Source organism: Lontra canadensis, unplaced genomic scaffold (genome assembly GCF_010015895.1).
Source record: "Lontra canadensis isolate GAN:19392208 unplaced genomic scaffold, GSC_riverotter_1.0 scaffold1, whole genome shotgun sequence".
NCBI classification, from domain to species: domain Eukaryota; kingdom Metazoa; phylum Chordata; class Mammalia; order Carnivora; family Mustelidae; genus Lontra; species Lontra canadensis.
This window is the reverse complement of record NW_022630995.1, coordinates 115,503,154-115,507,689: the sequence shown is the minus strand read 5'-3', so window position 1 is coordinate 115,507,689 and position 4,536 is coordinate 115,503,154.

Below are 4,536 nucleotides of genomic sequence, written 5' to 3'. Positions count from 1 at the left end.
CAAGAAAACTTCACAGGTAGTCCCTCCTCTTTCCTGCATTGAGTTTTGCTGATCCACTTAGCAGATTACGGCTTTAAAGGCTGCATATTTCACTTCCGTCCAGTTGTTTCTTGTTGGTTCATCACTTTCAGGCTCAGATTATTTCTTTTGTACATTATTTATTTATTCACTCAAGAAACACAGAATGAAGACCGACTCTATGTGAAGAATGACACTAGCTAGGGTACAGAGTCAGGGCTTCAAAGATTAATTTGGAATAATTCTCTTTCCTCACAGGCTTATAACAAGGATGGCTGATTTGGGGCAGGAGTGCCATCTCTGCCTCCATGCTCACAGAAACTAGACCATCAGACTCTTTCCAGTGACTTCTGAGTCCTTTGTAACATAGCACTCCCATTGACTACTACCAAAAAAGAGTTTTGTGGAGGACAAGATTGAAACAGTCAGACATTTACCATCTAATAGGGCCTGTCTTCGAGAACAAAAACAAAAACAAAAACCCAACCCTCAACTTCAGAGACCTTGTGGGTCAATGGGAGAGTGATGGTTCCTACCCTTGGAGAGGGGGGCTCTCAGTAAGACGAGATATAGGATGATCACATATAAAGGAAGTCTTAAGAACACTGAGAGAGAGACAAACAAATATGCATGGGTTCAACGCTATATTGGTCTCATACTTAACAGCAGAGGCAAAAAAGGAAGTTAATAACTGATGGTTGCCTACAATGTGCCCACCCTATGCTAGATTCTTTATATTATGTTGCTTAATCCTCTCAAACACTGTATGAGGGAGGTATTAATATCCCCCAACAGCTTAGGTAGCTGAATGTTGTTGCACATTGGACAAGAGATGGGGGGTGGATTTCCGACTCAGGCTCCAATGACTCCCAAGACCCTCTGTACCTCTCTGCCTTCCCTTGAGTGGTCACATTAATCAGGTAAACTTTCTGGTTATAAAATGGAAGAGACCCAAATTAGGCTGAAAAAACAAAATGTGGATGAACCACAACTACATTTGCTCAAGTATCAGAGAAGCAAAGTTTCGGTGTTAATGCTTTTTCAGCTGTGTCTTCGACAGAAACAAATATATCCAAGGTCGATCCCAGATTCTACTGGTTTCTTTCCAGATCAGAATTACAACACAATTATTGCAGGTCTAAAAGTTTTGATTTACAACAAATCCTTTCCTCGACTAACAAGCGGCAAAATTTGTACATTTCATATGCTGAAATCTTAAGAGACAGGGTAGTTTAATGGGGTGGGGGCGGGGAAAAACTGAATGATGATGAAATCAGATAAAAATCTTCCTTAAACACTTGACACTAAGAGAACTTAAACAAATCATTTAATATGTTCGGAAAGGAAGAATAGATAGTACCTGGTGTTTCTTCCCACTCATAAAGACACTTTCTTATTTCTTCTTTATTTGAAACTGGGGAAGGAGGAAGTTTGAGTTGACACCTAATGGAAAGGAAGGAAAGACAAAATTGATTAATTTCGCTTACATTCAACAGACATTTATACACCTCTAGTAATGGGCCAGCCACTGCGCTATCTCCTTTCACGTGTTACTCATTTAATTCTTCCAGGAATGCCATGGGAAAGTTATTTTTATCCTCATCTTATATATGAAAAAACAGAATGATGGTAGGTAAAAAAAAATATTGGACTAGGGATTGAAAAACTTGGGTCCTAGATCCACTTTTGTCAGCTAATTTACTGTGGGACTTGGGAAGAACTTTACATTCTCTGTGAGTCGTTTTCTCTTTCAGGGAGAAAGAGACCAGAAATAACCCTAAAGGCAACATAGGTCTCTTTTTGAATTGGGAGTTCAACACCTTAATTCATATTCTTTTTCCTTATTTCATTTTACTATTGTTATCATTGCCACTAAATTAACCTGAGCTTTTAACTAGAGGTAAGAAGCCTGGGGCATTTTGAGTCAGGAGAAGTCTCATTAGGTTTGGCCCTGGGTGCAAACATGCGTCAGCAAGCACATGCCTCCTGTTTAACTTCAGTATTCCTGTAGCACATGCTGTCACTGCTGCTGGTGCCAAACCTAGGGGGAACTATGCTTCATGGGAAATTCCACATTAGTGTAGTTTAGGAAACTTTTTTTCCCCCCTTGGATATGTTACTGGATTGACAGTAGAAAACACATGGAGGACCCTTAATATATTATTATATTAATATCATTATATTAATATAATATATAAATAATATTTCAGAAACTGACATTGAGAATAGCTTTAGTTTATATATAAATATATATATAATTAATATATAATTTATTTAATATATTATACATATAATATATATAAAAACCTTACTGAGATGATTTGCATACCATACAGTAACACTTTAAAAAATGCACCACTCCGTGCATTTATATATTTATATTAGTTAAATATATTCACAGGGTTGTACCACTATCGCCACTTTAATTTTAGAACATTTACATTATCACCCTCAAAACCACATACTCATTCCTTTTTCCTGCTAGCCCCTGGCAACCACTAACTACTCTTTTGTCTCTAAACTTGCCTATCATGGATCTTTCCTATAAATGAAATCATAACATTGTGTGGTTTTGAGCTGGCATAATGTTCACTTAGCATAATGTTTTCAAGATTCACTCATATTGCTGCATGAATTGGTACTTTGCTTCTTTCTTTATTCCCTTTTTTTTTTTTAAACAAATGGTTCCTATTATTTATTTATTTATTTAACTTTGTTGCATTGGCTGAATGATATTCCGCTGTATCCGTTTATCTGTTGGTGGACATTTGGTTAGCTTTTATTTTCTGGATATCATAAATAATGTTACTATGAATGATGTGTACAGGTTTGGTGTTTATGTGGACATACCTTTAAATTGTCTTGCACATACACCTAAGAGTGAAATTGCTGGGTCATATAGTAATCCTATGTTTAACACTGTTAAACTATTTCAAAGTGGCTGTACCTTTTTGAATTCTCACCAAAGGTGTATGAGTTCCAATTTCTTTACATTCTCACCAAGACTCATTATTTTCTGTCTTTATTTTAGCCATCCTGGTGCATGTGAAGTGGTATCTCACTGCGGTTTTATTTTGCATTTCCCCAGTAGCTAATGATGTTCAACCTCTTTTCATGTGTTCATTGGCTATTTTATATTTTTTTGGAGAGATGTCTATTCCAATTCTTTTTTTTTTTTAACCTATGTTCTGATTTGATTATTTGTCTTTTCAATATTCAGTTGTAGGTGTTTCAAGTACCTTATTAGACATATGATTTAGAAATATTTCCTCCCAGGGATGCCTGAGGGGCTCAGTCTATTGAACATCTGCCTTTGGCTAGTGTCATGATCCCGGGGTCCTGGGATTGAGTCTTGAATCTGGCTCCTTGCTCAGTGGGGAGCCTGCTTCTCCCTCTGCCTGCCCCTTCCCCTGCTTGTGTTTGCTCTCTCTATCTCTCTGACAAATAATAAATGAAATCTTTAAGAAAAAAGAAAAATATTTTCTCCCATTCTTTAGATTGTCTTTTTACTTTCTTGATAGGGTTGTTTTAATATATATATATTACATATATATATATATATATATATATATATATATATATATTTAACATAACATATATATATAAATATATATATATGTAATATATATATATAAAGGAAGAGAGAGAGAGGGAGAGAGAGGGAAAAGGATAGGAAGGGGCAAAGGGAGAGGGAAAAAGAGAATCTTAAGCAGACTCTCTGCCCAGCATGGAGTCCAGTGTGGGGCTCAATCTCACAACCTTGAGACCATGACCTGAGCTGAAATCGAGTAGGACACTTAACTAACTGAACCACACAGATGCCCCCATTTTTACTTTTTTGAAAAATTCTAGAATATAGAAATTTGGAATTCCTTAATAGTGAAGAAAGTTTAAATACAGATAAAAGAAATTATGTATATATATGTATATAAATATATATGTGTGTATATATATAATATGTATACAAATGTATACATATATATGTATAATAGAACTTGTTACCACCAAAACATAAATAGTAGAAATAAATTATAATATAAAAAAGATTTTTGGAAAGATTTATATAGATTCATGGATGATAGAGTTTTAATATGTTGTAAAACCTTCAGTCTCTGATGACAGTGTCATAAAATGGAGGTACTGTATTTCTGATAAATATATTTTGGAACTACTGTCACAGACAAAATTAAAGGCCAGATGGATCACTGACGATCCAATTACACCAGACACTTGTGTTTTAATAACTAGGTAAAGTATATACTTAATTCATTTCAAGTCAGAAACTCTTTCCTATTTTTTAAAAAGATTTTATTTATTTATTTGAGAGAGAGAAAGCAAGAGAGAGAGAGTGTGTGCATGTGTGTGCACACAAGTGGGTGGAGGGGCAGAGGGAGAGGGAGAAGCAAACTCCTCCCTGCTGAGTAGAGAGTCCTGACTGGGGAGGGGGGAATCCCAGAACGTTGGGATCATGACCTGAGCTGAAGGCTGACATTTAACTGACTGAGCCACCCAGGTGCC